The 25458-nt window shown below is 42.8% G+C and overlaps 1 long non-coding RNA gene across 2 annotated transcripts; it reads right to left on the bottom strand.

The window, feature by feature from the left end:
* Window positions 1-1985: 1985 nt before the first annotated feature.
* On the bottom strand, window positions 1986-25046 carry LOC140730209 (uncharacterized). Of its 2 annotated transcripts, none has more exons than XR_012099532.1 (3): window positions 24641-25046; window positions 16468-16621; window positions 1986-2419 (listed from the first exon to the last, which is right to left on the bottom strand). It is a non-coding gene; the product is annotated as an uncharacterized lncRNA (long non-coding RNA). The 2 variants fall into 2 exon arrangements; XR_012099531.1 differs by lacking the exon at window positions 24641-25046 and adding an exon at window positions 18332-18566.
* Window positions 25047-25458: the final 412 nt, after the last annotated feature.

The following is a 25458-nucleotide window of genomic DNA, read 5'->3' as shown; positions in this document are numbered from 1 at the left end:
TTACTTCACTGTGGAAGACACTAGCAGTGTGCTGGAGGTCTGTGAGTGTCAGGAAGCAGGAGTGAGTGCCATTGCTATTACAAAGGAAAAAGTGCGAGGCAAACTCAAAAGTCTTAAGGTGGACAAGTTACCTGGGCTAGATGGACAACATCCCAGAGTCCTGAGAGAGGTTGCTGAAGAGATAACGGATACATTGGTCATGATCCTTCAAGAATCACTTGATTCTGGCATGGTCCCAGAGGACTGGAAGATAGCAAACGTCACTCCATTCTTTAAGAAGGGAGGAAAGCAAAAAAAAAAAATCTGGAACAGTTGGGTTGAAGGGCCATTTCTGTCTGTATGACTATGGATTGAAGTGTGAGGTGTGGCACTTCTTGAGACAAAATGTAAAAGGGAGAGTGAACAGTTACTGCCAGAACCATTAACAGTGTTGCCATACAGAGGGTTCTGACAGTTCAAACCAATCGCTCCTTACACAGGTTGCTAGGGTGGCTAGGAAGGGTAAAGCATGCTTGTATTTATTAGAAACATAGAAAACCTACAGCACAATACAGGCCCTTTCGCCCACAATGTTGTGCAGAACATGTCCCTACTTTAGAAATTACAGGGCTTACCAATAGCCCTCTATTTTTCTGAGCTCCATATACCTATCCAAAAGTCTCTTAAAAGACCTTATCATATCCGCCTCCACCACTGATACTGGCAGCCCATTCCACGCACTCACCACTCTCTGAGTGGAAAACTTACCCCTGACAACTCCTCTGTACCTACTCCCCAGCACCTTAAACCTGTGTCCTCTTGTGGCAACCATTTCAGCCCTGGGAAAAAGCCTCTGACTATCCACATGTTCAATGCCCCTTATCATCTTAGTCAGGGCACTGAGTTCATAGGTCAGTGAGTTATGCAGAGACTGACAAGGTTCTGCAGAACTTTCAAGCCACACACATGATGCTGGAGGAACTCAGCAGGGAAGCAGCATCTAGGCATGGAAGTGAACGGTCGGTGTTTCAAACTGAGACTCTTCATCAGGACTGGAAAAGAAGAGGACAGAAGCCGGAACAAAAGGGTATGGGAAGAGGGGAGAAAAGGAGCTGGCAGGTGGGGGTAGGGGAGAAAGAGAATGATGTGAAAATCTGGGAGGTGATAGGTGGAAGAGGCAAAGAGCTGAACGAGATGAAATGTGATAGGAGATATTAAATGGAGGGAGGTGGGAAATAAGAGAGAGACTTGCCCATTAACAATAGTGGTGTTTAACCGAATCTTAGAGAAGTCATACAGGTGTGCAGAGATTGGGGGGGGGGGGGGGGTGGGAGAGGACTATTGTGCAGCCAGAAGGGATTTGATTAGTGAGGTGTCTGGTTTAAATCAGCACGTCATGGGTCGACCCTGTTCTATGGATCGGTGACTACACTGGATACAGATTGGTGAGCATATTTCACAATGGGAAAAGATAGGAGATACCCTGAAAGTAATCATTCTCGCTGAGTACCAGCTGTAGGTTGGGCGATAGGTTGTTCAGTGATTGAATTTTGCAGGAGAGGAAAATGGCCACTGGCGCAGAAGGGGAGTTGAGACCTGGCTGAGGGGACGTAAGGAAATTATTACACCAGAGGGTGATGAATCTGTGGAATTCATTGCCACAGACAGCTGCGGAGGTCAGGTTACTGGGGTGGGTATATTTAAAGCAGAGCTTTATAGATCCATGATCAATCAGGACGTCAAAGGATACAGGGATAAGCCAAGACAATGGAGCTGAGAGGGATAATAAGTCACCAGGATGGACTGGTGGAACAGACCTGATGGGCCAAATGGCCTTCTTCTGCTTCAATGTCTTATAGTCTTGTGATCTTATGGTACAGATCATTCATGGGCCTGGTGAATGGGGGTAGGATTGGAGGGGCCAAGTGGTCTGCACTACTTGTGCTGTCATGTTTCACACCAAGGTCATGAACTAACAGAGGTAAGCAGACACTGCTAAGACTGTGTTCTTTTGCAAAGAATAACTTTATTTTTCAGTTTACCAATTGCTCAATTAATACATTGATGGCAGGTCCTATCTTTTACACCCAGCTAGCTTTTTCACTCAGCTCCATCACTGGTGCTAAGGGTTGACTTCCTGGCTATCCTTGATAATTAAGTTCCGATCAAGGAGGCTGGTCTCTATGCTTTCCAGGAACTGGGTGCCTTGTCAAGGTTATATCCCTGCCCACTGCGCTTCCAATGCCTGGTCTGTTTGAACATCTTGCCGAAAATAGTTTTCATATTAATCGTCTTTGTCAATTACATTGTTCACGAATCCTCCCTCCCCCGTTTTTTTCTTCTGCTTCCGTTTTCCATGTGGTTTTCCCTGGCGGAAATGTTCCATCTTATATTGCCTTTTTTAATTGGGGTTAGCTGCTTTGCAGCCATCGATACATACCTGCAGACAAATGAAAACAAAGATCACTTTCAACACTGTAGTGCCCATTGCATTTCCAGCAAACTTTTAGGAAGAAAACTTGATATTGGACAAAGGAGTCATCTAGAGAGCAATCCCTGCAGAAAGTAGGGAGTGGGGTGGAGGGAGGTACTGAAAGTGTGCTTGTGACGATGGTGGGAGTGATATAAAATGAAGTTCTGGATATGGTTGTATGGGGTGTTTGGTATGGACAAGAGGAACCTGTTATGATGCAGTGAGGGCACAGTTTAAGTGAGAGGTGTATCGGAATTGGTTGACACATATACGTAGATACAGTGAAAAGCTTCTCTTGCAAACTGTTCATCTAGATCAGATCATTACGCAGTGTGATGAGGCACTGGGTGTTGACTGCATCCACTTCAGCAAGACATTTGCGAAGGTCCCGGATATGAGTTTGGTCAAAAAGCTTCAGTGACTCGGCATTCAGCATGAGGTAGTAAATTGGATTAGACATTGGTTTTGTGGGAGAAGCCAGAGACTGGTAGCAGATGGTTGCCTCTCTGAATGGAGGACAGTGGCTCATGGTGTGCGCAGGGATTGGTGCTGGGTCAAATGTTGTCTGTCATCTATATTGATGATCTGGATGATAATGTGGTCAACTGGATCAGCACGTTTATGGATGAAGTAAAGATTGGGGTGCAGTGGACAGTGAGTTAAGTATATCAACGCTTGCAGAGGGATCTGGATCAGCTGGAAAAATGGGCTGAAAATGTCAGGTGGAATTTAATGCAAACAAGTGCAAGGTGTTGCAGTTCAGTAGGACCAACCAGGGAAGGTCTTATACAGAGAAGAGAAGCGTACTGTGGAGTGTGGTAGAAGTGGGAATAGAGGTACATATTTCATTGAAAATAGTGTCAGAGGTAGATAGGGTCGGAAAGAAAGCTTTTGGCACATTGGCCTTCATAACTCAATGTACCGAGTACAGGAAATGGAATGTTATGTTCAACTCGTATAATCTTGTATAATGAACTCCTAATCTGGAGCATTGTAAGCAATTTTGGTTACCTACGTGCCTACAGGAAAGATGTAAGCAAGGTTGAAAGAGTACAGAGTAAATTTACAAGGATGTTGTCGCGCCTGGTGGACCTGAGATAGATTAAATGGGTTAGGACAGCATTCTTCAGGATGTAGAAGATTTAAAGGAGATTTGATAGGAGTTTGCTACACTATGAGTGTTATAGATTGTGTATATACAAGTAGGCTTTTTGTACTGAGGTTGGGTGGTGCTTCAACCAGAGGTCATGGGTTAAGCTTGAAAAGGTGAGACATTTAAGAAGCATATGAGGTGAAATTTCTTTGCTCAGAGGGTTGTAAGAGTGTGGAAAGAAGCTACCAGCACAAGTGATGCATGCAAGCTCAATGTCAACCATTTGCAAAGTTTGGTTAGGTACATGGATGGAAGGGGTATGGAGGGCTATGGTCCCAGTGCAAGTAGGCAAATGGTTTTGGAATGGACTAGATGGGCTGAATGGTCTGTTTCCGTGCCGTAGTGTTCTTTAGCTCTCTGCTTATCACCTTTTTGGGGCTGTACTGCAAGCCCCAATGACCAACAGAAATTAGAGCAGGGAGATTGCAAGAAGTATTGGCTTGTGATGGTGGAGCTTTTAACTTTCCTATCCGAGTCTGGGATTGCCATAGTGCTCAAGACTTAGTTTGGGTAGACTTTGTTCAACAATGTTTCCTCGGCCAATATATCGTGGCCTTTTACTGGACAGAAGGTAAGTTTGACCTTCTCCTCGGAAATAGGTCAGGACAAGTGGGTGAGGATCAGGCTGATGATCACTGACATTTGTTGTTTTGCTGCAACCATACCATGCAATACACATAAAAATAGACTAAGTTACAATAATAGATACAAAATAAATCAATAATGTCAAGAAGAGCCATTTAGTGAGGTAGTGTTCACGGGATCTTGGACCATTCAGAAATCTGATGGCGGAGATGAGAGAAGCTGTTCCTAAACTGTTGAGAGTGTGTTTTTTTATTTATTTAGAGAAACAACACAGAATGGTCCTTCTGGCCATTTGACCACACCACCCAGAAACCGCAACAATCCCAATTTAACCCTATCCTACTGACGGTACAACTATTACACTGACCAACTAACCTACCACTACGTCTTTGGACTGTGGGAGGAAATAAGAGGACCTTGAGAGAACCCAGCATTTCAGGGGGAAGATGTACAGAGACTCGGCTCCCTGAATTCCTACTTCCTCTCATAGGCCCTTTCAGCTCATGAAACACAGCAATCCGTTTCCCATCTATTTAACCCTAGCTGAATAATAGTACAATTTATAATAATCAACTAACATTCTAACCAGTACATCTTTGGAATGTGTGACGAAACCAGAGCACCTGGAGGAAATCATAACTGTCATTGGAAGAACCTACAAACTCCTTATGGAATGGTACAGTAATTGAACTCCGAGCTCCAGAACACCCCAAAATGAAATAACGTCATGCTAACGACTATGCTACTATTGTGCCTTGAATTGGGATGATGCTCTTGGGCTTTGCGGAAAAAGAGGTAACCTTAACAAATGGAATCCTTGCAAGGTTCACTGCGTAGACTCTTTTTTTCTTTTACATAGCAGTCTTCTCCCCAATAAACTTTCACACCCTGACTAATGAAGAACTTATCAACTTCCACCTCAAATACATACAACAACTTTGCTTCCTCAGCTGCCCGTGACAATGAATTCCACAGATTCACCACTCTCTGGCAAAACAAGTTCCTTCTAATCTTGTAATATTGTATGGAACTGTTCCTGTCCGTGTACCTGTCCAAATGTCCTTGTATTTGAACTAATATCTCATTAAACCCTTCCTGTCCAAATGTCCTTGTGTTTGATGTAATATCTCACTAAAACCATTCCTGTCCATGTGCCTGTCCAAATGTCCTTGTGTTTGACCTAATATCTCACTAAACTAATGTTGAAATACAATGTTGGAAAGCATATAGTCATGCACTTTGGTGGAAGAAATATACAGGCAGACTATTATATAGATGGGTGGAGCATTCAAAATGCAGAGATGTAAAGGGACTTGGGAGTCCTTGTGTAAAATACCTGAAATGTTAACCTCCAGGTTGAGTCAGTTGTGAAGAAGGCAAATGCAATATTGACATTCATTTCTAGAGGTATAGAACATAAGAGCACGGACGTGATGTTGAGGCTCTATAAGGCACTTGTGAGACCACACTTGGAGTATTGTGTGCAGTTTTGGGCTCCTTATTTTAGAAAGCATATAGTGACATTGGAGAGGGTTCAGAGAAGATTCACGGGAATGATTCTAGTAATGAAAGGGTTCCCGTATGAGGAACATCTGGCAGCTTTTGAGCTGTATTTCCTGGAGTTCAGGAGAATGAGGGGGGATCTAATGGAAAATTCTGAACATTCAAAGGCCTGAAAGGATTAGATAAAGCAGTTATTTCACATGGTAGGTGACTCCAGGACAAGAGAGCATGACCTCAAGATTGAAAGACGTCCTTTTAGAACTGAGATGCGGAGAAGTTACTTCATTCAGAAGGTGGTAAATCTGTAGAATTTGTTGCCACGAGCGGCTGTGGAGGCCAGGTCATTGGATATATTTAAGGCAGAGATAGAGAGGTTCTTGATTAGCCAGGGCATCAAAAGGTATGGGGTGTGGGGAGTGGGGATGACTGGAAGAATTAGATCAGCCCGATTGAATGGCAGAGAGGCCTCAATGGGCAGAATGGCCAGCTTCTGCTCCTATATCTCATGGTCTTATGGTGTAAACAGTTCCCATCCATGTAGCTGTCCAAATGTCCTTCTGTTTGACCTAATACCTCGCTAAACGGTTCCCATCAAATGTCAGAGTGTTGGAACTAGTATCAATATTCTTACACATAAAGTGTGAAAGAGAGATGAGAGTGGATATTGGACCACTGGAAAACAATGCTGGAGAGGTAGTAATGGGGAACAATGTAATAGAGGACGAACTGAATAAATATTTTGCATCAGTCTTCACGGTGTAAGACACTAACAGTATGGTAGAAATTCCAGATATTGGGGGCATGGAATGTGTGAAGTTACTATAACTATAACTATAGAGAAGGTTCTTGGGAAACTGAAAGGAACTGATAGATGGATAGTATAGCAAGTAGTCACACCAAGGCTTCGGGAGACAGATAAGTGGGTAACAGTCAGGGAAGGGAAGGGCAAGACTCAGATACTTGAGAGTAACCCTGTGGCTGTCCAGCCTGAACAATAATTAATTCTGTTTGAGTACTGTTGGTGGGTGGGGGGGGGATGGCCTACCTGGGGGAAGCAACATTGGCCACGCGTCTGGCACAGAGTTTGGCCCTGTGACTCAGAAGGGCAGGGAAAGGAAGAGGATGGCAGCAGTGATAGGGGACTCTATAGTTAGGGAGTCAGACAGACGATTCTGTGGAAACAAGAAAGAAACTAGGATGGTAGTTTGCCTCCCAGGTGCCAGGATCCGGTATATTTCAGATTGCGTCTACGATATCCTGCAGTGGGAAGGAGAACAGACAGTGGTTGTGGTATATATTGGTACCAATGACATAGGTAGGAAAAGGGAGGAGATCCTGAAAACAGACCACAGGGAGTTAGGAATAAAGTTGAGAAGCAGGACCACAAAGGTAGTAATCTCAGGATTACTGCCTGTGCCACATGACAGTGAGTATAGGAGTAGAATAAGGTGGAGGATAAATGCATGGCTGAGGGATTGGAGCAGGGGGCAGAGATTGAGATTTCTGAATCATTGGGACCTCTTTTGGGGCAGGCGTGACCTGTACAAAAAGGACGGGTTGTACTTGAATCCCGGGGGACCAATATTGTGATGGAGAAGTTTGCAAAGGCTGTTGGGGAGGGTTTAAACTGGAATTGCTGGGAGGTGGGAACTGAATAGAAGAAATGCAGGAAGAGGCGGTTGGCTCACAAATAGAGAAAACTTGTAGAAAGTGCAAGAGGGAAGATAGGCAGGTGATGGAGAAGGGACGTATTCAGTCCGATGGTTTGAGATGTGTCTATTTCACTGCAAGGAGTATTATGAACAAAGCGGATGAGCTTAGAGCATGGATTAGTAACTGGAGCTATGATGTTGTGGCCATTACAGAGACTTGGATGGTGCAGGGGCAGGAATGGCTACTTCAAGTGCTAGGCTTTATATGTTTCAGAAAGGATAGGGAGGGAGGCAAAAGAGGTGGGGGCATGGCACTGTTGATCCGAGATAGTGTCATGGCTACACAAAAGATATGTCATTGAGGGGTTGTCTACTGAGTCTCTGTGGGTGGAGATTGGGAACAGGAAGAGTCAATAACTCTACTGGGTGTTTTTCATAGACCACCCAATAGTAACAGGGACATCGAGGAGCAGATAGGGAGACAGATTCTGGAAAGGTGTAATAACAGGGTTGGTATGATGGGAGATTTTAATTTCCCAGATATTGATTGGCATCTCCCCAGAGCAAGGTGCTTAGATGGCGTGGAGTTTGGTAGGTATGTTCAGGAAGGTTTCTTGACACAATATGTAGATAAGCCTACAAGAGGAGAGGCTGTACTTGATTTGGTATTGGGAAATGAATCTGGTCAGGTGTCAGATCTCTCAGTGGGAGAACATTTTAGAGATAGTGATCACATTCTATCTCCTTTACTATAGCATTGGAGAGGGGTAGGACCAGACAAGTTAGGAGAGAGTTTAAGTGGAGTAAGGGGAAATATGAGGCTACCAGGCAGGAACTTGGAACATAAATTGGAAACAGATGTTGTCAGGGAAATATACGGCAGAAATGTTGCAAACGTTCAGGGGACATTTGCATGGAGTTCTACATAGCTACATTTCAAAGAGACAGGATGGTATGGAACCGTGGTGTACAAGGGCTATTGTAAATCTAGTCAATAAGAAAAGAAAAGCTTATGAAAGGTACAAAAACTAGGTTATGATAGAGATTTTGAAGATTATAAGGCTAGCAAGAAGGAGATTAAGAATGAAATTAGGAGATCCAGAAGCAGTCATGAGAAGGCCTTGGCGGACAGGATTAAGGAAAACTTCAAGGCATTCTACAAGTATGTGAATAGCAAGAGGAAAAGACATGAGAGAATAGGACCAATCAAGTGTGACAGTGGAAAAGTGTGTATGGAACCAGAGGAGACAGCAGAGGTACTTAATGAATACTTCGCTTCAGTATTCACTACGGAAAAGGAACTTGGTGATTGTAGGGATGATTTACAGTGGACTGAAAAGCTTGAGATTATAGATATTAAGAAAAAGGATGTGCTGGAGGTTTTGGAAAGCATCAAGTTGGACAAGTCACTGGGACAGGATGAGATGTATCCCAGGCTACTGTGGGAGATGAGGGAGAAGATTGCTGAACCTCTGTTGATGATCTTTGCATCATCAATGGGAATGGGAGAATTTCCAGAGGATTGGAGGGTTGCAGATGTTGTTCCCTTATTTAAGAAATAGAGTAGGGAGAGCCCTGGAAATTATAGATCAGTGAGTCTTGGTAAGTTGATGGAGAAGATCCTGAGAGGCAGGATTTATGAAAATTTGGAGAGGCATAATATGATTAGGAATTGTCAGCATGGCTTTTTCAAAGGCAAGTTGTGCCTTATGAACCTCACTGAAATTTTTGAGGATGTGACTAAACACATTGATGAGGGTAGAGCAGTAAAGGTAGTGTATATAGATTTCAGCAAGGCATTTGATAAGGTACCCCATGCAAGGCTTATTGAGAAAGTAAGGAGGCATGGGATCCAAGAGGACATTGCTTTGTGGATACAGAACTGGCTTGCCCACAGCAGCCGAAGATTGGATGCAGACAGGTCATATTCTGCATGGAGGTCTGTGACCAGTGGTGTGCCTCAGAGATCTGTTCTGGGACCCCTACTCTTTGTGATTTTAACAAATGACCAGGATGAGGAAGTGGAGGGATGGGTTAGAAAGTTTGCTGATGACACAAAGGTTGGGGGTCTCATCGATTGTGCGGAGGGCTGTCAGAGGTTACAGCGGGACATTGATATGATGCAAAACTGGGCTGAGAAGTGGCAGATGGAGTTCAACCCAGATGTGTGAGGTGGTTCATTTTGGTAGGTCAAAGATGATGGCAGAATATAGCGTTAATGGTAAGACACTTGGCAGTGTGGAGGATCAGAGGGATCTTGTGGTCTGAGTCCATAGGACACTCAAAACTGCTATGGAGTTTTGTGGTTAAGAAGGCATACAGTGCATTGGCCTTCATCAAACATGCGATTGAGTTTAAGAGCCGAGAGGTAATGTCATAGCTATATAGGACCCTGGTCAGTCTCCACTTGGAGTACTGTGCTCAATTCTGGTCGCCTCACTACAGGAAGGATGTGGAAACCATAGAAAGGGTGCTGAGGAGATTTACAAGTATGTTGCCTGGATTGGGAAGCATGCTTTATGAGAATAGGTTGAGTGAACTCGGCCTTTTTTCCTTGTGCGGCGGAGGATGAGAGGTGACCTGACAGTGGTGATGACGAGAGGCATTGATCATGTGGAAAGTCAGAGTCTTTCTCAACGGGCTGAAATGGCTAGAATGAGAGGGAACAGCTTTAAGGTGCTTGTAGGTAGGTACAGAGGAGATGTCAGGGGTAAGTTTTTTTATGCAGAGGGTGGTGTGTGCATTGAATAGGCTGTCAGCAAGAGACTCCTGGATTGGTACATGGAGCTTAGAAAAATAGAGGGCTCTGGGTAACCGTAGATAATTTCTATAGTAAAAAGACGTTTGGCATGCCTTTGTGGGCTGTAGGCTTTCTATGTTTCTATGTCTGAAGATGGATAAGTCACCTGGACGAGAAGGTGTACAACCTAAGGTTCTGAAAGAGTTGGTGGAAGAGATCATGGAGGCATGTGTAATGATCTTTCAACAATCGCTAGTTTCTGGGATGGTTCTGGAAGATTGGAAAATTCCAAATTGTTACACCATTCTTCAAAATGGTAGAGGCAGAAGAAAGATAACTATAGGCCAGTTAGTCTGATCTCAGTGGTTGCGAAGATGATGGAGTCAATTATTAAGGATGCGTTCTCAGCATACTTGGAGGCACATGATAAATTAGGCCATTGTCGACATGGTTTCCTCTAGGGAAAAACATTGCCTGACAAATTTGGTGGAATTCTTTGAAGAACAAACAAGACAAAGGAGAACTGGTTGATGATGTGTCTTTGGATTTTCAGAAGGCATTTGACCAGGTGACAAATATGAGGCTGATTTTCAAGTTACGAGCCTATTATATTACAGGGAAGATTCTTGCATGGATACAGCAGTGGCTGATTGGCAGCAGGCAAAGAGTGGGACTAAAGGGAGCAAACATGAGGAAATCTGCAGATGCTGGAAATTCAAGCAACACACACAAAATGCTGGTGGAACGCAGCAGGCCAGGCAGCATCTATAGGAAGAAGTACAGTCGACGTTTCGGGCTGAGACCAGTTGCTTGGATGTGTCAGTAGCACAAAAAAATCTGTGGAGAAACTCAGCAGGCCAGGCAGAATCTATGTCCCTGCATCTGAAACCGGTTAAGGTGGGCAGTACAGTAGTACAGCGCTTTACATGATGGCGATCACCAATTACACTTCAATTCCCAACTCCGCCAGGAAGGAGCTTCAACATTCTGCCCGTGGCCGTGTGGGTGTTCCGGTTTCCTCCCACATTCCGAAAATGCACGGATTAGGGTTAATTTGTTGTGGGCATGCTATGGTGCTAGATGGGCTTAGACAGAGTGGACTTGGAGTGGATGTCTCTTAGAACAGAGATGAGGAGGAATTTCTTTAGACAGAAGGTGGTGAATTCATTGCCATAGTAGCTATGGAGTCCACGTCATTGGGTATATGTAAAGTGGAACTTGAAAGCTTCTGGATTAGTCAGGGTTATGTAGAGCAGGCAGAAGAATGGGGCTGGTGGGGCTAATAAAAGGCCGCACTGGGAGCACCGGACGCAGTATATCACACCAGCTGACTCACAGGTGAAGTGTCACCTCCAGGTGAGGTGACCCGACGCAGACTGGGAGACCGTTATGCTGAACGCCTACACTCTGTCCGCCAGAGAAAGTAGGATCTCCCAGTGGCCACACACTTTAATTCCATGTCCCATTCCCATTCTGATATGTCTATCCATGGCCTCCTGTACTGTCAAGATGAAGCCACACTCGGGCTGGAGGAACAACACCCTATATTCTGTCTAGGTAGCCTCCAAGCTGATGGCAAGAACATTGATTTTTCTAACTTCCGTTAATCCCCCCTCCCCTTCATACCGCATCCCTTATTTATCTATCTATCTATCTATCTATCTATCTGTTTATTTATTTATTTATTTCCCATCCCTCCCCCTCTTTTCATTTTCTCTCTCTGTCCCTCTCACAATCACACCTTGCCTGCTCTCCATCTCCCTTTGGTGCTCTCCTCCCCTTTCTTTCTCCCTACACCTCCCATCCCATAATCCTTTCCCTTCACCAGCTGTGTATCCCTTTTGTCAATCAACTTTCCAGTTCTTAGCTTCACCCCTCTCCCTCTGGTCTTCTATCATTTCAGATCTTCCCCGTCCCATCCCACTTTCAAATCTCTTACTATCTTTTCTTTCAGTTAGTCCTGACGAATGGTTTTGGCCCTAAACGTCGACTGTACTTCTTCCTATAGATGCTGCCTGGCCTGTTGCATTCCACAAGCATTTTGGGAATAAGGGGACTGCAACAGATTTGGAGAATGGGCAGAGAAATGGCAGATGGAATACAATGTTGGGAAGTGTTCGGGCTTGCACTTTGGTCGAAGTAATGGAAGGGTTCTGACCGAGGGTGTCGGCCCGAAACGTCGACAGTGCTTCTCTCTATAGATGCTGCCTGGCCTGCTGTGTTCCACCAGCATTTTGTATGTGTTGCTTGAATTTCCAGCATCTGCAGATTTCCTCGTGTTTGCTAATAAAAGGGCTGACTGTTTTCTAAATGGAGAGGAAATGAAAAAACGGAGGTGCAAGGGGACTTGAAAATCAATGTGCAGGGATCCCCCAAAGGTCAATTTGCAGGTTGAGTTTGTGGAGAGGAAGGAAAATGCAATGTTAGCATTCATTTCAAGAGCACTAGAATATAAAAGCAAGGATGTAATGTTGAGATTTTAGAAAGCCTCACTTGGAGTATTGTGGGCAGTTTTGCACCCCTTATCTCAGAAAGAATATGCTGAGACTGGCGAGGGTTCAGAGGAAGTTTGTGAAAGTGATTCCAGGTTTGAATGGCTTGTCATATGAAGAGGTCTGATGGCTTTGGGCATGTATTCACTACAATTCAGAAGAATGAGCGGTGATCTCATTGAAATCTATTGAATGATGAATGGCCTTGATATTGTGGCTGTAGAGAGGATGCTTCCTTTGGCGGGAGAGCCTAAGACCAGAGTACACAGCCTCAGATTAGAGAGGCATGGTGCTGGAGCAGAGGTGAGGAAGAACCTCTTTAGCCAGAGAGTGGTTAATATGTGGAATTCTTTGCCATAGGCAGCTGTGGAGACCAAGTCTTTATATATATTTAAAGCAGAGGTTGATAGATTCTTGACTGGACAGGGCATGAATGGATACGGAGAGAAGGCTGGAGATGGGGCTTTGAGGAAAATTGGTTCAGCCATGATGAAATTGGTGGAGCAGACTCAATGAGCCAAATGGCCTATTTCTGCTCCTTTATTTGTGGTCATGAGGTCTAAACTGTTCCTGTTTCAACTATCCTTCTGTTTGATCTAATATTGTACTCAATGATTCCTGCCAATATATTTGTCCAAATGTCTTTGTGTTTGACCAAATATCCCAATAATTCATTCCTGCCATATACCTGTCAAACGATCCTTCTGTTTGATCTAATATTGTACTCAGTGATTCCTGCCAATATATCTGTCCAAATGTCTTTGTGCTTGACCTAATATCTAGCTAAACCACTGAAATGTTAAGAGAGTCATGGAACATTTTAACATGCTGGTCAATTGGGAAAATCAGAATGGCAATGTATCTCAAGGGAGTGAGTTTGTTGAATCCCCCGAGGTGGCTTTTTAAGGTGGTTTGTCATTGAGCATACTGCATTGCATGTTATGTAATGAAATGGAAGCAATTAGGGAGGTAGAGATCACAATATGATTGAGTTCAACTTGAAATTTGATAGGGAGAAATTAAAGTCTGATGTAGCAGTATTTCAGTGGAGTAAAGGAAATTACAGTGGTATGAGAGAGGACTTGGCCAAAATAAATTGGAAGGAGCTGCTGGCAGGGGTGTCAGCAGAGCAGCAATGGCCTGAGTTTCTGGGGAAAATAAGGAAGGTGTAGGATAGATGTATTCCAAAGACAAATAAATACTCTAATGACAAAATAGTACAACCGTGTCTGACAAGGGGCATTAAACCTAATGTAGAACTGAAAAAGAAGGCATACCATAAACCAAAAATTCGTGGGAAGACAGAGGATTTGGAAGCTTTTAAAAACATACAGAAAGCAACTAAGAGACTCATTAGAAGGGACAAGCTGAAATATGAAAGCAACCCAGTGAACAATATCAAGGTGGAAAGAAAAAGCTTTGGAGAATGGGCAAGAAAGTGGCCACCAAAATATAATGTTGGAAAATGCATGGTCATGGACTTTGGTAGTAGAAATAAATGTGCAGACTATTTTCTAAACGGGGAGAAAATCCAAACATCTGAGACGCAAAGAGTCTTGGGAGTCCTTGTACAGAGCAACATGAAGGTTAACTTGCAGGTCGAGTTGGTGGCAAGGAAGGCAAATGCAATGTTAGTATTCATTTCAAGAGGTGTAGAATACAAGAACAGGGATATGTTGCTGTGTCTATAAGTCCAATAAGGCATTTGTGAGGCCTCACCTTGAGTATTGTGAACAGTTTTGGGTTCCTCAACTAAGAAAAGTTGTGCTGACATTGGATCGGATGCAGAGGAGGATCACAAGGATGATTGCGGGAATGAAAGGGTTATCATATGAGGAATGTTTGATGACTTTGGGTCTGCACTCGCTGGAATTCAGAAGGATGAGGGCAGGATCTCATTGAAACCTTTCAAATGTTGAAAGGCCAAAACCAGAGTAGATATGGAAAGGATATTTCCCATGATGAGAGAGTCCAGCACAAGAACGCACAGACTCAGAATAGAGGGGTGTCATTTAAAATAGAGATAGGGAGCAATTTCTTTAGTCAGAGGGTGGTAAATTTGTGGAATCTGCTACCACAGGCAGCTGTGGAGGCCAGGTTGTTGGGTGTATTTAAGGTGGAGATTGATTGGTTCTTTCAATCCATGAAGCCATGGAATCAACGGTTACAGAGAGAAGGCTGGGGAATAGGGTTGAGGAGCGATAAAGAAACGGATCAGCCATGATTGAATGGTGGAGCAGACTCGATGGGTCAAATGGCCTAATTCAATTCCTATGTCTCAATGTCATATTGTCTAAACCATTCCTGTTCATGTACCTGTCCAAATGTCCTTGTATTTGACCTAATATCTTACCAAACCGTTCCTGTTTGTGTACCTGTCCAATTATCATTGTTTGATATAATGTCCCACTAAACCATTCCTGCCATGTACCTGTACAAATGTCAGTGTGTTTGACTGAATATTCTACTAAACCATTCTCGTCCAGTTACCTGTCCACATGTTCCTTAAACCTACAGTTTTCCAACACGACCTATGAGGGAAAAAAACCCTTGCCTCCAATGTCCTCTTTAAAATCCTATCCTTCCCATCTTCAACCTATGTCCTCAAGTTATAGACTCATACCTTCCCCATCCTGGGAAAAAACTGACTGGGTCCAGAGGAGATTGACGAGAATGATTTTGGGAATAAAGTGGTTACTATGTGAGGAGTGTTTGATAGCATGTGAATCTAGGCTTGCTGGATTTCAGAAGAATGAGGGGCAGGAGGGGGGTTGTCTCTTTGAAACCTTTCAAATATTGAACAGCCTAGATAGAGTGGATGTGAAGAGAAAGTTTCTAATATTGGCAGAGTCCAGGTCCAGAGGGCACAGTCTCAGAATACAAGGACATCTTTTCAGAACAGAGATCAGTGAGAATCTCTTTCGCTGGAGGGTACTGAATCTGTGGAAATTGTTCCATCAGGCAGCTATGGAGGCAAAGTCATGGTATTGGAAGTGGAGGCTGATAGTTTCTTGATTAGTCAGGACACCAAAGGGAGAAGGAGGGGAAATGAAGTTGAGAGCAACAATAAATCAGACATGATGGAATGGCAGAGCAGGCTTGATGGGCTGAATGGCCTAATCCTGCTCCTCTATCTTATGGACTTCCTATGCCTTTGGTAACATTATAAACCTCTATAAGGTTATCCCTCAGCCACCTTTGCTCAAGGCAACATGGTTTCTTCTGCACACACCCTAGCTAAATCCCAAGCTTCCAACACACAGGTCTGGTCTTACCAATGTCCTGTACATCTGTAAAATTATGTCCCAACCTTTGTATTGAGTGTCCAGTTCAATGAGGGTAATCCTGAGAGTAAATACCAACAACACAAGAGATTCTGAGATGCTGGGATCGCGAGCAAAACTCACAAAATGATGGAGCATCACAGCAGCTAGGCAGCATCTATGGGAATGAATAATCAGTCGATGTTTCAGGCTGTGACACTTCATGGGGACGTGAAAGGAACAGGGAAGAAATCAAACTAAGTAGGAGAATAAGCCAGAGGCTGATGGGGTGATGGGGAGGGTGGGTGAAGTGGGAAGCTGGGAGGTGATAAGTGGGAAAGGTGAAGGCTGAAGAAGACATCTGATATGAGAGGAGAGTGGACCATGGAGGAAAGTGAAGAAAGGGGGAAGATCCACAGGTGAGGGGTGCACTAAAATGAAGACAATTGGAAATGTAAAGTTCAGGAGAGAAGAAAAGACCTGGGGGAGGCGAGGGTCTGCAGGAACTCAGTCAGTCAGGCAACATCTATGGGAGGGAATAAAGAGTCAATGTCTGGGACCAGGGGCACACCGTGTTCTTTGTCTGCAATCGTGGCCAACAGAGGCTTTGGCTTCACTGCAACTTACCATCATCTCCTCAAATACGGACAGATCGGTGCATTTTTTTTCCATTACGCAATTCAGCAAATCACCAGACACAGCCCACAGAGTAAACAGAACAGGCAAGAGAACTCTCCATATCGACAGCCACATCATAAGCAGAAGACAGGATCAGCAGTGTCTACGAGGTTAAAAAATAAAGCATTCGTCATTAACCCCTCCGTTCCAGTGCCCTGTGACACAGACTGTATTCCCACTGACATTAAACCAGCACCCTTACACCATCCTTCAGTGACCCCTCTCTTCCAGCACTCTGTGTCTCTGATGGTATTCCGATTGATGATAATCCAGCACCCTCACAATGTCCATCAGTAACTTCTCTGCCCCAGTGTACTGTGTCACTGATTGACATTAACTGAGCTCCCTCACACTATCTGTCAGTGACTCCTGCTAACTAGCACCCTGTGTCGCTTACTGTATCCCCACTGATGTTAATCCAGCTCCCTCAGTGAACCCCACTTCCAGTGCCATATCACAATGAATGTTAATCCAGCTCCCTCAGAGACCCCTCTCACTGACAGAGAGTGAGTAACAGAGAATATTACAGCCCACCTGTGGTAACAACATTTTAACCTACTCCAAGATCAATCTAACCCTGCCCTCCAACATCACCCGGTAATTTTCTATCATCCTGCTGCCCATCGCAGGGTCTCTTAGATCACCCGATTGTAACTGCCCCTACTACCACCCTTGGTGACACATTCCACACACCCACCACTCTTTGTGTAAAAAAAACCTCCGATACCCCTCCCCTATGCTTTCTGTGAATCACATTAAAATCATGCCTTCTTGGTTAAGTGATTTCTGCCCTGGAAAAATGGCTCTGGTTATTCACCCCATCTATACTATTTATCATCTTGTACACTCCTCTCAAGTCACCTCTCACCCTCCTTCACTCCAGAGAGAAAAATCTCAACTTGATTAGCCTATCCTCATAAGACATGCTCTGTAATCCAGGCAGCACCCATGTAAATCTCCTCTGCACACCCTCTAAAGCTTCCAAATCCTTCCTACAATGAGACGACTAAAGCTGAACACAATACCCCAAGTGTGACCTCACCAGGGTTTTATAGAGCTGCAACACCACCTTGAGTTTCTTGAACTCAAGCTACTGGCCAACACACCATATGCTTCCTTAACAACTCTTTTGATTCAGGCAGCAAATTTATAGACGTGGACAACAAGATCCCTCTGTTCATCCAACCTCCCAAAAATCCGGCCGTTAACCCTCCACCATCCAAAGTCAAACACTTCCTATTTTTCTGGGTTGAACTCCATCTGCCACTGTTCAGCCCAGCTCTGCAACCTATCAAAGTCCTGTTGTAACTTATGCCAAACATCTACTCTATCCACAACACACCAATCTTCATGTCATCTGTAAATGTTTTAACACAGTTTGCCATTTCTTCAGCCCCATCATTTATAAATATCAGAAAGAGCAGGAATCTCAGAACAGATCCCTGTGGAAAACGACCGGTCACCGACCTCCAGGCGAACACCACAAAAATATATGCAAGTTGGCGTTGCGATTCATATCGCCAATGTATGGCAGCTCAGAAAAGTGCTCACAATTCACAGTGAGAACATGAACTGATGGGACCTGGAAAGCAAGTCCACAGGCTGTGAAGTCAGTCCAGTACTGTGTGGTGGTGTATAGCACCAAACTGCGGCAGCTCACAATACTATCAGATATTCTACTAGATAATCTCCTTGTGAACTACCATCACTACAAATCACAGCCTGTACTTTCCCTTTGAGAAACATACTTTTGAACGGTCTAAACAAACTAGCAATTCAGCAACCTTCGCTCTCATGAATACAGATACCGCACCTTGGAGTAGACGACAGGAGACAGGTGAGAGAACGCGCTGGGTCCGGCTTTAAACCATCGGGATCCTGGACTGGCTTCAAAGTTCAAAGTTCGAAGTACAATTTATTAACAAAGTAAGTAAATCATACACAACCTTGATAATCATTTTCTTGTAGGCCCCCACAGGAAAACAAATACAGTGGCAAGCATTTGGTCCATATCGACAGACAAGGAAACTCATCAAACTCAACAACAGTTTTATTGTGATAAACATTAAAACAGACCGGGCACCATGACCCATTGATAGAGCAGCTCCATCTCATAGACCAGGGAGGGAACCATCACACACCCTGGTCACATGTCATTTCCTTGCATTTTCAGAAGGTATCTGATAAGGTGCCACACGAGGCTGCATAACAAGATAAAATCCCGTGGCACCACAGGACAGATACTGCGGGGATAGAGGAAATGCTGACAGGCAGGAGGCAGTGCATGGGAATAAAAGGGGGCCTTATTCAGTAACTAGTGGTGCAGCTGGACATTGACAATTCAAAAAAATGAGCCAAAAAGTGGCAGATGGAATACGATATTGGGAAATGTATGGTAATTCATTTTGGTAAAAGGAACAATAGTGTGGACTATTATCTAAATGGGGAGAAAATTCAAACATCAGATGTGCAAAGGGACTTAGGAGTCCTCATTCAAGACGACCAGAAGGTTAATTCAAAGGTTGTGCTGTGGTAAAGAAGGCAAATGCAATGTTGGCATTTATTTCGAGGGGAATAGAATATAAAAGCAAGGAGATAGTGCTGAGACTTTATAAGACACTAGTCAGGCTGCACTTGGAGTATTGTCAACTGTTTTGGGGCTCATATCTCAGAACAGATGTGTTGTCATTGGAGAGAATCCAGTGGAGGTGCACAAGGATGATTCTGGGAATGAAGGGGTTAACATAGGAGGAGCAGTTGGCAGCTTTGGGCCTGTACTCACTGGAATTTAGAAGAAATGCGGGGTTATCAGATTGAAACCTGCTGAATCTTGAAAGAACTAGATAAAGTTAATGTGGAGAGGATGTTTCCTAGGTGGGGGTGTCCAGAAGTAGACGGCACAGTCTCAAAATTGAGAGGCAACTGTTCAGAACAGAAGCAGGGAGGATTTTTTTTTAGCCAGAGAGTAGTGAATCTGTGGAATGTTCTGCCACAGGCTGCAGTGGAGGCCAAGGCCAGTGGGAAAATTTAAAGTGAAAATTGATTATTTTCTAATTGGTCAGGGCATCAAATGTTATGGCGAGAAGGAAGATTTATGGGGTTGAGTGGCACTCAGGATCAACCATGATGGAATGGCAGAGTAGACTCGATGGATTGAATGGCCTAATTCAGCTCCGACGTCTTATGGTCTTACAATTACAGTTAGGGTGACCCACAAATACACAAGCCAATAACTGTTTAATTGAACTTAAAATGTTACAAATGAATGAACTTCCCACTGTAATCCCTCGACCACATTTTAACACAAAACAATAAACAATGCTGGTCATTAGAAATACAGGGCGGGCTGTTGACCACGCTCCCTCCCCCAGAGCATCACAATGCATAGAATTCATGAAAGTCCAGTGTGTAAAAGCAGACAGATCATGTCAATAATAAAATAATGAACAAATAATACATAGAACATGAACTACAGGGAACCCGAAAGTGAGACCGCAGTCCAGCACTGAGGTGAGTGAAGGCGGTTACGGCGCCGTTTTGCACACTGGACGTCAGTCAGTCTTTGTTCCGTTCTTTGTGGATATTATTGTATTTCTTTGTTTTCCTGTGGACCTGCAAAAATGAAAATGAATCTTAAGGTTGAATATGGTATAGAAACTTGGACAATGGATGCACTTTGAACTTTTGAACCCTCTGCCTTCTTTTCATCTGCGTTGCCAAGATCCCATAGATCTCGTGCCTCCCAGCTTTCTTATTGACCCTACTAAGGGAACCTTATCAAACGCTGTACTAGAAGCCTTATACAGTCCACCACAGCCACAGCTCTACCTTCATCAATGTGCTTTGTCACATCCTCAGAGAATTCATTCAGGCTCATGAGACATGAGCTGCCCCTCACAAAGCCATGCTGACTATCCCAAAGTCAGACTATGTTTTTCCAAGTGCTCATAAACCTTCTCATCACCTCGTTGTGCTCTATGTTCTAAAAGCTCAAGGGTGAACTGGCGGAGCATGAAGCTGTTCGGGATCTGGATGGACTAATTAACTTAGCTATCCGACTTGATAATTGGATGTCAGAACACCAGCGAGAGTGTTGCGGTAAATTCCCCAGATATGACCACTTCTAACTCTGATCTTCACCCACATTTTCTACTCATCCAAGTACCTCATTGCAAATGTCCATTGCAAACAATTGACCCCTGGAGAGAGGTGAGAGAGAGAGGGTATGTGAGTGAGGGACAGAGAGAGAGAGGGAGGGGGAGGGGGAGTGCAGGAGGGAGACGGGGAAGGACTGGGACTTTATGGCAGAGATGCTGGACACTTTTGACTTTTTTGTAGAAGTCAGGAAAATCCAAGGGCCATCTGCTAGAGGGCAAACTTTGTTCAAAAGTTACCTCTTAGTCCTTTGTAGCTGTCTCTGGTGAGAGACAGCTACAAAGTTACCTCCTAGTTCTATGACATCTGGGGTATATTTGCTCTCTTTATTGGCCAGGACCACAAGGAACCGGCCCCTCAGGTATTTTTTAGACTGCAGTTCCACCGGTAATTTTTTAGATCTGGGTGTGGTCTGACAAAGGTGAGTCTCAATTTCCAAGTTAGATCATCCTTTGCCAGTCACCACTCTTGAGGGTAGACCATTTGAGCCAGAAAATGTGTGTCATGCTCGTGCTCCCTTTGCTTTTGGATAGGGAACCATTCTGAACTGCTTCGAGTTCACCTTGTCCTTTCCCCTGCGATCAGCGATGTGTGCTTTGCCCACTGCTCTACTTTCTCTACACCCATGAATGTGCAGCTAGACAGAGCTCAAATGCCATCCATAATTTTGCTGATGATATCACCATTGTAGGCAGAATCTCAGATGGTGACAAGAGGGCGTACAAGCTGGAGCTTGTATGCCCTCTGGAGTGGTGTCATAGCAACAACCTTGCACCCAATGTCAGTAAGACCAAAAAATCTGAGTGTAGGCTTCAGAAAGGGTAGGATGAGAAAACACACACCAAAGAGGGATCTGAAGAGGAGAGAGAGATCAACTTCATGTTTCTGGGTGTCAATATCTCTGAGGACCTAACCTGGACCCAACATATTGATGCAGGTATAAAGAAGGTAAGACAGTGACTATATTTCATTGGGAGTCTGAGGAGATTTGGTGTATCAAATCGTTTCCAAAATCGTTTAATATTTTCAATAAACTAGGAATGGATTCCTCAGGATTCGAAATATAAACTAAGAGATCGTCAGCATAAAGGGCGAACTTATGAACAATCCCATTTATGAGAATTCCATGAATATCCTTAGCTTCACAAAGTGCAATAGCCAAGGGTTCCAGCACCAAATTAAATAACAAAGGACTTAATGGACATCCTTGTCTCGTACTCTGCGAAAGCCAAAGAAAAGGAGATCTGCAATTATTAGTAATAACAGTAGCAATCGGGCTTTTATGTATCATTCTGATCCACTTATTAAAATTAATACCAAAGCCAAATTTCTCTAAAACATTAAATAAGTGTTTCCATTCAACTCTGTCAAATGCCTTTTCAGCATCGAGAGAGACAACACATTGAGGAGACTTAGAAAAGGATGAAAATATAACACAACAGTCTCCAAACATTAGAGAAGGAATAACAGCCCTTTACAAGATCTGCTTGGTCTTGAAAGACAATTTTAACTAGAATACTCTCCAGCTGATTAGCCATTGCTTTTGAAAAAAATTTAGCATCCCTATTTAATAGTGAAATAGATCTATCTGAAGCACAATCAGTAGGGTTGCTATTTTTTAAAGAATTAAATAAATAGAAGCTTCATAAAATATGGGAGGTAACTCTCCTATCAAAAAAGAATCTTTAATAGACAGTAGGTGCAGGAGTAGGCCATTCAGCCCTTCTAGCCAGCACCACCATTCACTGTGATCATGGCTGATCATACACAATCAGTACCCCATTCCTGCCCTCTCCCCATATCCCTTGACCCCGCTATCTATAAGAGCTTTAAGCATATCTTTAAGCATTTCCAACATATATGAAGAAAGCAGTTTTTCAAATTTTTTATAAAATCCTACAGAATAACCATCCAGTCCAGGAGCTTTACCAGATTGCATTGAAAAAATAGCTTTCTGAATTTTATTTTCAGTAATAGGAGCATCAAGAATTTGTTGATCTTCAACAGAGATTCAAGGAAAATCAATCTTTTGTAAAAAGCATTCATTTTAGAAGAATCAACTGGAAACTGAGATTCATAAAGTTCAATATAAAAATCTTGAAAAATTTTATTAATATCTTCATAATTACTTGCTAAACTACCATCTCCCTTACGAATTTTTAAAATTTGTCTTTTAGCTCTAACTGCTTTTAATTGATATTCTAATAGCTTATTATTGTTATCTGCAAACACATAAAATAGACTATTCAATTTAACCAAATTTCTTTCAATAGGATAAGTTAATAATAATTTATGTTGTGACTCGAGTTCAACTCTTTGTTTGAATAAATCAATGTTAGGAAAGATTGCATAAATATTATCCAAGTCTTTAATTTGTTTGGAAATCTTATCTAACTCTATTTTTGTCTGTTTCTTAAGCTTAGCTAAATAGGAAGTTATCTGACCACACAAATATGCTTAAGTGTATCTCATACAATCAATTTTGACACATCTCCCATATTATTAAAAAGAAAATAATCTTTTATCTGAGTCTCAATAAACTTGACAAAGTCCGAACTTCGTAATAAATTTTCTGGAAAACGCCAAGGCAAATTTGCAATAAAAACATCATTCAATTCAAAAGCTAAGCTTAAAGGCACATGATCTGAAAGAACTAGAGCATGTTTGTCTGTTTTTGTCTATTTTTGTCATGCTCTGGAACACCGTAATGGGAAAAAATTACAAAAGAGATAACTAAAATTATTCCTACAGTTAATCCTATAACTCAAAACTAACCCCAATCCTCCCACCACCCAGAAAAGCCCAAAATTCGGCAAAAAAAAAGCCAAAATGCGTCCACATAGAGTAAAAAAGAGAATTTGCAAGCTGCCCATTTTATAATAGTGATTTTAAAAGCTTTCCTTAATTCCTCCCCCCAGTTACAAAAAAAAAAATCCATACGGCCTTAAAATAGAAAAACCCTGCAGAGGAGAAAAAATGTTTTGCTAAATATAAAAAGCCAGACACTACAAAACAACACACCACCCTATCAAGTTATGTTAACTGGTTCTTCTGCCAACTTAGATGCCTTGCTTCTAACTAATATATATGCAATTTAAATATCAATTTACTTTGATGTCTTCCATTGCTTTACAGAGTATTATTGTTCTGGAACAATGGACACTGGTGAGGCTGAGTAATCATTAAAACATGGAATGGATTTGCAGCAGAAATGGCTAATACGAGGGGGCACAATATTATGGTGCTTAGAGGAAAGTATAGGGATCTCAGAGATGTTATTTTTTAGTCATAGACCAGTGGGTGCATGGAAAGATCTGCCATAGGTAGCCATAGAGGCAGACACAGTAAGGACATTTGAGAGACTCCTAGATAGGCTCATAATGAAAGATGAATGGAATTCTCTGCAGGACGGAAGCATTAGATTGATCATGGAGCAGATTCAGAGGAGAGCAGAACATCATGGGCCAAAGGGCCTGTACTGTGCAGTATTTCTCTACAACATCCGCTTCCCCATATCCGGCATAAAAGTTCAGAGAAAATAAGTGTTTATACTTAATCCTTAAAAACCAGCTGGAGAATACAGAAACAATCTTCAAAAATGCCAAAACAATAAAATTACACAAAGAAAAAAATGCCTATGTAATCTCTAATGAAGAAAAATCAGCACCATTTTCCATTTAATTTACACGCCTGTTTTTAGAAAAAAAGCTATCTACTAAGCACTCCCGACTCTATATATATATATAAGAAAAAGTCGTTATGAACTATGAAAACTCTCACTTAATTAATGAAAAAAGGAGAATAAAAACAAATAATCGAACAACCTGTCTGATGTGTTAATTCACTCAGTAGACCAAACAGATTTCGGAAAAGCCATTCATCATTCACATCAAAAAGTTTACATCTTCTTTGAATGGTCGATTGATCAAAGGATATCTTAAGCAAATCAGAAATCTTCAAAACTTACCTTCTTTCCGAAATAACAATTATTCTGCAGACCTTCAACAATTCAAACCTCGGCTACAACCAAAATAGAGTTAACATAGTCCAGTGCCTCTTTGAGTCCAGAAAAACACGTGGAGTCAAATCATTGGGAAATAATTTTAATCGGGCTAGATATTGAAGTGATGGGAATAATCCCTTTTCATATGCTATCTTCATGGTTGGAACAAATTTAGACCGCAGGTCCATAACTTCCCGTGAATATCCTTCATATAAACGAATGACATCTTTGGCTGGGGGCTCCACCAAGGAAGAACATGATGCACAACTGAGACAGGTGCTACATGTGACATGGAATGGGGTATGTTGAATAGCGGGTGAACAAGTAGTCTTTGGAGTACTGCAAGTCTGTGCCTTTGCTGTTGTTTTGCTCATGCTTGAGTGATCGGTGGTGGGTGCTGATGCTTTTTTTGCCAGTGGGGGAGGGGCTTGCTGCCAATTACGTGCAGGAGGGAGGGGAGCTGTGGGGACTTTGGGGTTCTAATGTTTAACTGTCATCCATGCTTTGTGGGCACTCCTCTGCTTTCATGGTTGTAAGGAAACAGTACTTCATGATGTATATTGTATACATTTCTCTGATATTAAATATACCTTTGAAACCTTTGAAGCAGTCGTAAGGATATGGCTACAGATTACAATGGGTAAGTCATCATAATTAGATCAAATTCACATTGAAATTTGAGAAGAGAAACTAATGTCCCATGTATCAGTAGTACAGTGGAGCTAGGGAATTACAGAATTGATTGGAAAAGAACACTGTCTGGGATAACGGCAGAGCAGCAA

Source organism: Hemitrygon akajei, chromosome 7 (assembly GCF_048418815.1).
Source record: "Hemitrygon akajei chromosome 7, sHemAka1.3, whole genome shotgun sequence".
In the NCBI taxonomy this organism is placed as follows: domain Eukaryota; kingdom Metazoa; phylum Chordata; class Chondrichthyes; order Myliobatiformes; family Dasyatidae; genus Hemitrygon; species Hemitrygon akajei.
The sequence above is the reverse complement of the archived record's forward strand: the minus strand, read 5'-3'. Positions and strand labels throughout refer to the sequence as shown.